A 12718-nucleotide genomic window follows, 5' to 3' on the forward strand; every position below is an offset into this window, starting at 1 on the left:
GTAACAGGATAATGTAACTGGACGCTCCAGGACACCACCACCAACCAGCGCCAGGAAGCGCACACTGCAAACCAGTCCTGTGAGTGGGACAGTGCCACCCAAAACAAGGCACCTTGTGAGTATGCAATCCACAGGCCCAACAAGTGAAGGACACAGCCATGGTTAATCCACAGAACACTGTCATGAAAACAGCACCACAAGCCACAGGGCAACACACAACCACAGCTGGGGCGACTGTAGCCCCTCATGTGAGACACAGTGTTGATGATAGGACACAATCCCAGAAGGCCACAGCTGGCACGGCAGACTCTGCATCCCCCGCTTCAAGTCCACCACATTCTCCTGCCTGCCAGTTCTAACCAGAATCCTCTCCCCTGCGTAGCCTCTCTCCATTACACATCCCACCTTCCCATCGGAAATCACGTTGTGCACTCCAGTACCGTCATGAGTCCTCCTCCCATGCCCAGGCTGAGGCAGGTCTCCATTCACCACCTCCACTTCAGCAGGCCAACCATGGCAGCGGCCATTCACCCCAGCCATATCTTGTGCCCCACAATGCAGGCCATCTCGGATGGAGCAGAGGCAGGCTGAGATGCACTCCATGGTCCAGGAACAATCGGGCCATTCTCAGGCCATGCAGGACTGTATCCAGGGGCAGCCAGGCAGTTGTCTAAATCCATCGACAAGCTGTGCAGGAGCACGGAGCACAGTGATACAAGCCAGTATCTGATGAGCCAGAGGGTGCATGGATTGGCTGAACAGTTGTCATCCTACCATGAGGCCGTGGCCAGGGCCATCCACCTCACCGTGGACCATGTCCGTGGAGCCACACAGGGGAGTTAACAATCCACTAACCCTACTGAGAGTTAATTAGTGAACACCCCACCCAGGTACTCACAGGACCGTGCAGCACATGCCGCAATAGTTGCTGACAAGGGGGACAAGAGGTTGCGCTAGTGAGTTCATGTCCAAGGGCTAGGCTGAGGGGTGGGAGGATGAGTTGGGGATCAGCGTGTGGGGTGGATGGTGGAGTTAAGGATCAGCATGTGGGGTGCGGGGTGAAGTTGGGGATCAGCGTGTGTGGTGGGTGGTGGAGTTGGGGATCAGGATATGACAGGTTCTGAATAAATCATTGTTTGAAGTTAGTGTTTGTGTAAGGTGATTATTCTATGGTTGAGTAAGTTGTGTGTTCAGTGCCTCATCAATGCCCTCAGTGTTGCATAGGCGCATAGTCAAGACCAATTGTCACTGAGGTCGTTGTGGACCATCGGTCCTTCCATCACATCCCAACATATGCCCTGTGCTGACCTGTTTACACCTTTAGAGACATCCTCATCCGAGGTAGGGTGTGATTAGGCTTCAAAAGATGGCATTTAAATGTGCCTTCAAGTGCACAAGTAGTGCATCTTTGCAGTGATGAAGACCATCTTGCCTCCTTCATCTAGTTTGTACAGGAGGGCACCACAGTGGGGCGTAGGCACCTGAATCTGGCATTCAGAAATCCAAATGTGCACTCAATGCATGGCCTTGTCCTCCTCTGCGCATCGCTGCATGCTTCCTACTGTGGTTTGCCATGGTTCCTCACAGGCATCCTCAGCCCTGGTGACTGTGGATGGCCACCCTCCCATGCAAGACATGCATGGACTGTGTGAGGATGATGTGACTCTTCAAACATGGTACAATTGCAGTCAGTCAAATTGCAGGATTCAGCAGTAATCAAGGATTTCTCAGTGTTATGTCATCTGCAAAGCACTTTTCAGTTATGGTGCTGTAGTCCATTTTTACTATGGTTGTGGTATTCGGCCTGAAAGTGTCTGTGTACCTGGGTGGGTCAGTCAGTGTACTAGGTCTGTTCTGTGCACTTCTGTCGTTGCATCATGGGACTTGTAGTTTTTACACTTTTTCTGAACATTATGTTACCCAGGTGTGTGAAGGTGGTCCTGTGAGTCGGGTATGCCTATTTCTTACCCACAACCCAGGTGAGCTGTCCTCTGTGTCTCTGTATGATCGCTGGCAGGTTGCTTTTCTTCAGTATCATGGCATCATGTGTGGCCCCAGGGTATCGTGCGCAGCAGTGGGTGAATGTGAGGTCAGTGTCACATGGCATTAGCACATGCATCCATGCCTTAGTCCAGCACCTTAGCAAATGCGGGCACTGACATCCCATGCAGTGTACCCACAGTGTGCTGGGATTCACCCATGGCACAGATATGTAGGACCCACACCAACTTCAGCAGGGGGGGGAGGGATTCTGATTCCAATGGCACTCTGGAGATCGGCCTGGATCAGGGTGAACAGGTCTGCGATGGTCGAGCGGTACAAACGGTAGAGGGGCACTGATTGGCTAACCCTTGGTGTCCATGGGGGTGGGCAGACACATGATATAGGTGACCCCTACACCATGCGTCTCCTGTGCCTTTGTGGTGCCTGTCTCCTTCCCTGCTGGGATCTTGCATGCTGCTGTAGCTGTATTTGGAGTAGGGGGTAGTGGTGCCCATAATGAACGTCTGCTTGTGGCTGGTGTTGTCTGGATGTGTCTTGGGGTAGGGTGTGGCCCTCATATTCTTCTCCTAAGGTGATCTGGTGAACCTCCGCCTTGGTTTCAATGACCTGTCTGCATTTACCTCCACCATTTTGGTGGAGGCATATCCTCTGTGTTTTTGCCTGCAATTCCTCAAATATTTTGAGGAAATTCCAGTGATTCAAAACATTTTTGGGAGGTAATTCTGCCAACGGCCTTGGCCCTGGGGCTAATTCTGGCAATTGTTGGATGATTTACACTGGAGCTAATTCCGCAGGAGGAATATTCGCCAGTGGAATGAACACCAGTTTTCTTTGACACTGAATTTGGCATAGTGGTAAATTTGGTGGTAATGTAAATACCTCCAGTTGTACTGCTTACTGCCAAACTCGTAATGAGGCATCTGTCAAATACAGGCCCTGAATGCCTGAAAACTTCAAAATGCCACAAAATACATAAATGTGTCCAACTTAGAAGACAATATTGGTCCTCATTAGAGGTTTGCCAGTATTCCGGAGGTAAATCTCCTGCATTACTGTCAAACGGAATTACTGATACCACTATGTAATTAGGTGGTATTACCACTGGAGGTATTACCTCTGGCGGTAATACCACCTGATTACAAGTGGCAGTTTTCTGGTTTAAATGTCCATTGGGATTTTTGCCTGTATGACCTCTTGAAGCTAGAGGTAACACCTCCACTTTACTGCAACAAATCAATGGTACCACCAGAGGTAATACCAGCAAACTTGTAGTTTGACGGCGTGGGAAAAATTGAGGTAAATGATATTACCTCCACTTTTGTCACACAACGCCAAACTCGTAATGAGTCATCTTAATGTATAATTGGCTATTGTCAAATGAATCGCAAAACAAGGACAATGCCAAATAAACTAAGATTCATTGGTAAAATAATCTGGCTATCAAAAGATGTTCCCCATTAGAAAACATCTACAAGTCATAATGTATTTAGATGCAATGTATGATCCAAAATTGTTGCTCTAAATGTGTCAAACATTTCACAATGTGACGTACGACTTCCCAGATGGGATTCTGATTCCATTGCTCACACAATCTTCCCTGAGACTTTGAGGTAGAGATTTATGATTTCAGTGTAGTTGGTGAACAAGATTTTTTAAGAACTGAAGCAGATTTTAAAATGCCTGTGTGTTTCCATCTATCTATGAAAGAAGCCAATCCATGGAAGTCAGGTGATCAGCTAGAAGCAGAGGATGGGTCTAGGATTCTGTACCCATCAATTGATCTGGAAATATGTGAAGAGGATTCAGGGAGTCTGTGGAAATATACAAACTTCTGATGCCCAAACTGGATCGCTAACATAATTGTACATGTCTGCATTAATACATGTAACAACATCCTATGAGGTAGCAGCGCACGTGGCAGGGATGATTAGGGCATTCCTATGCTACCAATCTGAAAAAGGGTCTGTTGTCACAGCCATGGGATCTGGTCTCAAACTGAAGAACCAAGTCGCCTGGACACTGAGCCAGAATGCAAAGTTGGAATGGGCCGCAACTTTTTTTCCGAAAAATCCTAGATCAAGGTGCCAGTCAGCCTTTCATTCTGCTATTGTAATGTGAGTGCCCTGTAAAACCTCTCTTAGCCATCATTGTAATAGTGTTTTGCCAATTAAGAAATGTTGACCAGGTTGGAATAGTGCTGAATGTTTAATCTATGAAGAATACTTGTACTGCAAAGGCCCTGGAAATATTACTTGATTGGATGAAAAAAGTAAACCCAAAAGAGCTGCTAATATTCATGTTATCTCTTTCGTGATATACACCATCCCTGTTCAATGAATCTGAAATGTGGGCACAAGACACATTTTTGCAAATCCCAAGAATTGTATTTTCTGGGATGATCTTGTTTCTGCTTCTTCCAATTTATTATGAACCCTAGATTCAGCAAACATTGAACCGTAATAGTCCTGTATCCCTCTATCATACCCAGATATTGTGCCATGTTCAGAATATTGTTTTAATACATACACATTCTGATTCCTTTTGTTCAAACAAAACCCACCGTAGGAAACAGACACTTTATAAAACACCAAGGTGCTGAAGATAGCCAGAAGAGTAAGGAACAAAAATGTAAAATGCGATGACACCACCGGAAGCAAAAAAAGTGTCTATGGAACTGGTAAACTGGAAAATTAAGATATTTATCCTGGAGGTCCAATCCTACCTATGATTCATGTGGCCTCAATATATGACTTAACAATGCAGTTGTTTCTATCTTGAATCATCTATATCTCATGTACTGATCCAGTGACCTCAAAATGAACACTTGAAGAAAGCCCTTTATATTTCTTCCTTTTCCAACAATTGTGCGATCTTCCAATATACTAATTGAGCCTGGGTTTGTGGTAATTCAAATGGCACAACAACAATTTATGCATTGGTTTTGTGACAAAGTCCATGTGGTATTTTTGAATCATGCCTAGTTCCCATGGATATCTTAAAACGTAGAATCAATACTTTAAGAAAAAGCAGTCAAGTCCTCTCAAATGTCGGCACTATGCATGGAGCATTCTGCATACGTAATACCAGAGTTAAATGTTTGGTCTCTTCTTCTGTGACCTTTTTTATTCTGTCTCTGTGCTGGTTAAGGAAAGAAAGGGGTTCTTTTTCAAACTCAATTCCTGGAGTTCTCATTCTTCTGCAGAGAGGGAACTGGCATTTCCACTTTCTTGGAATATTGTGCTCCGCCAACTCCACAGTCTTTACAACAGCTGGTAATGCTGGGAACCTGCACCTGGCATCATTTAATTAATGATGTCTGGGCTTTATCGAAGGCGGCAAAAGTTGAGAGGAGCTTCCCTATATCTTTCACTGTCCCCTCTCCAAGTATAACTTTTTCTGTATCTCCCATTGTCTGAGAGTCAGCTAGTCCCACCAGCTTGGGTGTTATTCTTATGAGTATACCCTCCTTTTTTCTACTGGATTATGAAAGCATTGATTGCCTAAATAACATACATTCTGAGGGCACTGGCTCACAATTTCAGTGTCTGTAGGCTCCTCCATGAACCCTACCTTTTTACCTTGTTCTACAATTTTTAATAATGTGTCAATGGTGTTTAGGTGAAGGGTTCAGTAAGTGGCCAATGGGTTTGGCAAGTGGCCCAAGCATTGTCTTCCCCTTTAGCTATGTTCTATACATACCTAGGAAAGTCTAGGTCATCTCGAGTCTACAACTGGAATTTAATATTGTTTTCCCTCCATTGATGGTTTAGGACATTCAGTTTGAATTTTGTTGTTATTGTTTAACATTCTTTCTAAGAAATGTTGAGCACATTTCTTTAAGTGGAGTAGAGAAAAATAATCACTGGAATTAGAGTGAGCAAGGTAAAAGGGTCTGAAATTGGTTCCGCATCTGGTTCCCCCCCCGATGTACCTGGTTCCAGTGAATCTGCATATGAGCCTACGATTAAGTTGTCTGTGATATCTACAAATTGGCACCATTCAAACCCTAGCAGTGAGTTCCGAACCAGGTCTGGCCTGGCTCTCTTGTCCAGATATTGGCATCTCCTCTACAAGATGTCCACCTAATTATCCTAAATCATAGTCATTATCCGCCTGCACTTCTTTATGAGGGCACAATGTTGGAGGTTACCATGGTAGCCCGTGGTAGCCAGCAGAGAGTCATGGCAAGAAGACCATACTGGAAGGCACCCAGCGTGGCGAACATCAGCACATACAGCATGCCATAGAGAGGCATACATTGGCATACAATCCAGGAGGTAAAAGAACCAGACTGAAAGAGCCTTGCTGTCATGAACCACCGCCTGCGGCCATTCTGGACTTCGTGGTCCCTGACCCATAGAGGACAGAATTCCGTGATCCTTCCAACATGGCCGTTTGGTGCGGAACGCAGCTTGCCAGTCTTTACGCGCTACGTTCGACATTCTACAAAGCAGACACACCCCCGCGGCTCTGCACGTCTCAACACTACTGCTCGGAGCAGTCTGACGTGTGTTGCCGAAGTTCGCTTGGAACTTCCATCCTAGTTCTGTTTCCCCGATTCCTTGACTCTACTTCCTCCTTTTCCTTTCCTCGAACTTACCTTACTATTCTTCCAGGATGCTCGCCTGCGCTCGAGTCACGGCGTTCCGTGCCTCCGAGCTCGGACTTAATCTCCTTCCTGGTTCCTGGTACTGGACATCCGACCGCCTCCTGGAGTAGGACCGCTATCCCACGCTGGAACCAGACGACCAGCACAAGAGTCTCTACAAATCCCGGACCGTGCAAAAGAAATCTTCAAACAAGGTCGCAAGCAAAGAAAGACAGGTGAGAAGGGGAGAGACTTGTGACAGATTGAGACGCCTAAAGAAATGATACGAATACAGAGATGGAAGCCGCGGTTCAAGACCTCATGCGAGGTATGCAGGAATTAACCACTGAAGTCCAGAACCTTAAGGCAGAGAACGCTGCTTTAAAGCAGCTAGTCTTGTCTTGTGACTCTGCTACTAAGGAAAGTGTCTTATTGGGAGGAGTGGTGGACAAATATGATGGCTCTTCAAAGAACCTTCATGCCTTCCTTAACTCATGTTTGGTGCATTTCACCTTCAAGCCCTACTACTTTTCCACCCCAAGAGCCAAGGTGGGGTTTATGATCTCACACTTCACCGGTAATGCCTTAACCTGGGCAACCCCCTAGTCAATTCGGGTGACGCCCTCCTAGATGATTATGATGGATTCGTGGAAGCTCTTAAAGCCATGTTTGATCGCCCAGAGCTTATTTACAGCGCTCAGGAACGACTACTTGAATTTCAACAAGGATCCCAGGATATGCTTACCTATGTGACCCGCTTTAAACAACTTGTAAAAGAGGCTGATTGGTCCCAAGAAGCCAGCTTCGCCCTCTTTCAAAGAGGCCTAAATGAAGAAATAAAGGACTTGCTAGCCAGGGTAGCTCGCCCAAGCTCCTTCCAGGCCCTCATGGACCTATCCCTACAAATTGACTTTCGAATCCAGGAAAGAAAGGCAGAGAAAAGAAAGTCTAAGTCAACATCTCAAAAGGCTGCCACAGACCATACATACAGACCAGAGCCTGCAGCTTCTCCAACCCCAGATCCTGAACCAATGCAACTGGGGGCCTTCCGTGGACCCATTACTCCACAAGAAAGGATGCGCCGGATTCACACTGGACTGTGCATGTACTGCGCCTCCGATAAACACCTTGTGAGAGAGTGCCCTATCGCTCCACCACAACGTTCGGGAAACGCCAGCTCCCGATCCTAGATGGGGCACAGTTTTGGGAGAAAGGTGTCTGCTCCTCATCAATTCCTTTCTTGAACTCTCCTGGACAAAACAATCTTGTGATTCTACAGGCATTCCTATCGCCTTCCAAGAATGAATCCTACCCCATCTTGGCACTAGTGGATTGCGGAGCCATGGGCATATTCATAGATCATGTTTGGGTCACTAGTCACAACATCCCCCACAAAACACGAGAGACTATGCAACCTGTTGAGGCTATTGATGGGAGACCCTTATCTTCAGGACCCATAACCCTTCAAACCAAAGAGATTCTTCTTTCTATAAATCACCATCAAGAAAGGATTAAATTTGATATCATAAGATCTGCTCACTATTCTATAGTTCTAGGCATGCCCTGGTTGCAGAAGCATAACCCCTATATCAACTGGGCGGCAGGCTCCTTATTTCTTGGTTCAGAACATTGTATGTCCCACTGTTTGTCCCCAATCACTTTACCAAGTTCCTCTGAAGACTCTCAAGAAACTCAGCAAATTCCAGTCACCGTTTCTAACATTATCCAGATTCCCAGGGCCTATCAGGCATACACAGATGTATTCTCAACAGCAATTGTTCAAGCTCTGCCACCCCACAGACTGGAGGATTGTGCCATTGACACTGAACCTTCAGCCGTGATCCCTTTCAGAAGAATGTTTATTTTGTCCGAACCAGAAAAAAGGGCCCTCTGGGAATACCTGGATACCAACTTGAAAAGTTGAACTATTCAGCCATCCAAGTCCCCAGCGGGCGCTTCCCTTTTCTTCGTTCCTAAGAAGGATTCCAAGGAGCTCAGGCCGTGTTTGGATTACCGTGGCCTTAACCAATGCACTCTCAAGGATCGTTACCCATTGCCTCTCATCTCGGATATCCTGGAGGAAGTGAGAGGTGCAGTCATCTTCACAAAACTTGATCTCAGGGGTGCCTACCATCTTATTTATATAAAAGAAGGTGACAAATGGAAAACAGCCTTTAGAACACCCTTTGGCCATTTTGAATACTTGGTTGTGCCCTTTGGACTTGCTAATACCCCTGCAATTTTCCAACGTTTCATGGATCGGGTCTTTTCTGATATGTTGTTCCTCTTCATCATTGTTTACTTAGACGGCATACTGATCTACTCCAAGGACCATCTGAAACACGAAGAGCATGTAAGGGCAGTCTTACAACATTTATGAAAACACAAGCTCCTGGCTAAACACGAGAAATGTCTTTTCCATGTATCAACTGTTCACTATCTCGGATTCGTTCTTAGCACAGAGGTATAGGGATGGATTCTTCCAAGGTTGACTCCATTCTATCTTGGCCTGTTCCGACCACTGTAAAACAAATCCAATACTTCCTGGGGCTTGCTAACTTCTACAGGAAATTTATACCCGTGTTCTCTGAGATTGTGCATCCCATTGTCACACTATTGAAGAAAGATACTCCCTTTCAGTGGACCTGGGCCCAAGATTGGGCATTTCAACGGTTGAAGTCGGAGCTCACACAAGCTCCCATCCTAGCTCAACCCGACACTGACTGACCCTTTCTTGTTGAAACTGATGCCTCCAACTACGCCATCGGGGCAGTCCTGAAACAGGAACTTGGTGACAAATTGGAACACCCCATCGCCTATCTCTCCCACACCTTGACTCCCAGTGAAACTCATTATTCCGTCCTGGAGAAGGAATTGTTAGCCATTCGTCAAGCTTTCACTGAATGGCGTCATCTCCTTCTGGGAGCCAAACACCCGGAACAAGTCCGCATGGACCATCGGAATCTTCAAGTCCTACAATCCATGGAATGTCGAAACAGTCGCCAAGCCCGTTGGGCCTTCTTTTTTGACCAATACCAATTTCAAATCCATTATTTTCCTGGAACACATAACATTATTGCCGATGCCTTATCCAGACGTCCTGATTACGAAACCCTTGAGGACCAGACCTTTCCTAAAATGTTTCCCAACTCAATATTTGTTGCTCAAGCAATCACTCTCCTGGAGGATATTCAAGCCCAAACTCAGTCTTCTGACCCCTGGAAGGAGTTTAAGAAGAACAATCAGTGGAATCTCAAATCAAAGGATGGATATCTCTTCAAGGACAATCGACTGGTCAATCCTACTCCTGGACTCAGACAAAAGATCACAAGCCTATGCCATGATACTCTTCATTCAGGACACCGTGGCATAACCAACACCCTCCATTTTATACAAAGACAGTTTTGGTGGCCAAGGATGAAGGATGACATCAAGATCCATGTCCAGACTTGTGCAGTCTGTAATAAGAACAAACATGACAATAAAACACCAGCAGGTCTCCTACACCAACCAGCAATACCACCAAGACCCTGGGAATTCATTGCCACAGACTTTATTGTAGAACTACCTTCTTCCAGAGGCTACACGACTATAATGGTTACCATTGATTTGTTCACAAATGTGGCTCATTTTACGCCTCTATACAAACTACCATCCTCATCTGAACTCGCCGGGATTTTCCTAGAACACATATTCCGGCTTCATGGATTACCTTCCAAAATCATTTCCGACAGAGGACCCCAGTACATATCCCAGTTCTGGAAACAGCTATGTCGTATATTGGGAATTCAGCGTGCATTGTCCTCGGGTTATCACTCACAGACCAATGGTGCTACTGAATGAGTAAACCAAACCCTGGAACAGTATCTTCGTTGTTTCTCCACCAAAGTCCAGGATGGTTGGTCACTTTTAATACCTGTGGCCGAGTTTGCATACAACAATTCGGATCATTCTGCTATCAAGACCAGTCCTTTCTTCTATAGTCAAGGATTTCATCCCTCAGTCCTACCGTCCGTTCTCCCACATCCTACCCCAGTTCCGGCGGTTGATTCCTGGATTGAAACACTAATCAATGTGCACAAAGAAGCAAAGGAACACCTAGAAAAAGCCTGAAGAGATGTGCAACAATATGCAGATTCCAAAAGAAGGCCTGGGCCTTCCTATTCAATTGGCGATAAGGTCTGGTTATCCTCAAAACTACTTCCTCTGCACCTACGACCAAATAAATTGGCTCCCAGGTATTACAAACCCTTTTCTATAAAGGAAATTGTTAATCCAGTGGCTTCTCGACTCCAACTAACAGAGTCATGGAAAAGGATTCATCCAGTCTTCCACACTTCTTTGTTAAAACCTTATGTTCAGCCCTCTCGAACTGCTCCAAGATCCACCCCAGTGATTATCAATGACCAACTCGAATATGAGGTCTCCAGAATTTGTGACTCGAGGTACCGACGAGGTCAACTACTGTATTTGGTCGAGTGGAAAGGGTATCCTCCCAGTGAGCACACCTGGGAACCCATGTCAAATATGAATGCCCCCCGGCTGATACGAAGATACCATCTCATCCATCCAGGCAAACCCAGGGGAGCTGGGTTTCGGAGGAGGCATACTGTCATGAACCACCGCCTGCGCCCATTCTGGACTTCGTGGTCCCTGACCCATAGAGGACTGAATTCTGTGATCCTTCCAACATGGTCGTTTGGTGCGGAACCAACTTGCCAGTCTTTACGCGCTATGTTCGATATTCTACAAAGCAGACACACCCCCGCGGCTCTGTGCGTCTCAACACTACCGCTCGGAGCAGTCTGACGTGTGTTGGCGAAGTTCGTTCGGAACTTCCATCCTAGTTCTGTTTCCCCGATTCCTTGAATCTACTTCCTCCTTTTCCTTTCCTCGAACTTACCTTACTATTCTTCCAGGATCCTCGCCTGCGCTCGAGTCACGGCGTTCCATGCCTCCGAGCTCGGATTTAATCTCCTTCCCGGTTCCTGGTACTGGACATCCAACCGCCTCCTGGAGTAGGACCGCTATCCCATGCTGGAACCAGACGACCAGCACACGAGCCTCTACAAATCCCGGACCGTGCGAAAGAAATCTTCAAAGAAGGTCGCAAGCAAGGAAAGACAGGTGAGAAGGGGAGAGACTTGTGACACTTGCCTCTCAACGAACTCCGGCAGTTGTGTGGCATGTTCTGGAGGCATCATGTTCTTCCTACATCTGACTTCTGGATTTTTCCTGCTCCGTTTGACTTTCTGTACTACTTTTTGATTAACCTCTCGGATTTGGCGTGATGGACCTGTTGTGTTTTTCTGACCCCGGCATTGGATACAGGATTGTTTGGTTATGTTCTTTGGATTTGGTTGTACAGTTTGGTCTTTGTATTGGAACTCTCAGCTTGGATCGCAAAATGTTTTGGATTGCCCCTGTTGGATTCGTCGTATGGCTTGACTTTTTGGTACTGGAACTAATTTTGAAATCTGGACTGTCCTGGATTACCCATTTTGGATGTATTGTCTGAACCATTCTTCTTTTGCTTTTTTGAGGAATGGACTGCATGGAAACCTGTAGGGATCTACTGTCCATTCCTGTTCCTGATCATCTGTTTCCCTCCTTGTCTATCAGGTATTCCTATGGGGTGCACTATTGTGGCACGGTTACGAGCCTTCAACTGGTTTAGTAACCTATTTTTCTTTCCTTTGCAGACTGTGGGGGACCACCTGGTTCTCCTCCTGATCTTCCATTCAATTCTGTGACTACCTTATTGGTTTTATTCTTAGGCATTGTGTCATTGGAGGCAGGATCCATCATATCTGCTTAGGTCTTGGCTCCGACTTGTTTCAGTCACCCTTCCTAGGCACAGCCAGTACCTCATCTGTGTTTCAGCAAGTGGAATGAATTCCAAAATAAGTGTTCAGGCTAAACTCTACATATAATGTGCTTTTTCTGTGCAGTGTTTTGTACCCAAAGTGAAGGTTCCCTCAGAGAGTCTAATGTGCGTGGGACCCATGAAAGGCTAACAATAGTGAACATCTATATAGTAGTGAGCTGAGTTCTGTTAAATCAGTTATGAGATCATGACTCCCACTTTGGAGGGCCGTGCTTATTGTGATGGTTCAGTAATGCGAG

This window comes from Ambystoma mexicanum, chromosome 2p, assembly GCF_040938575.1.
Source record: "Ambystoma mexicanum isolate Mex_15411 chromosome 2p, UKY_AmexF1_1, whole genome shotgun sequence".
NCBI lineage: Eukaryota > Metazoa > Chordata > Amphibia > Caudata > Ambystomatidae > Ambystoma > Ambystoma mexicanum.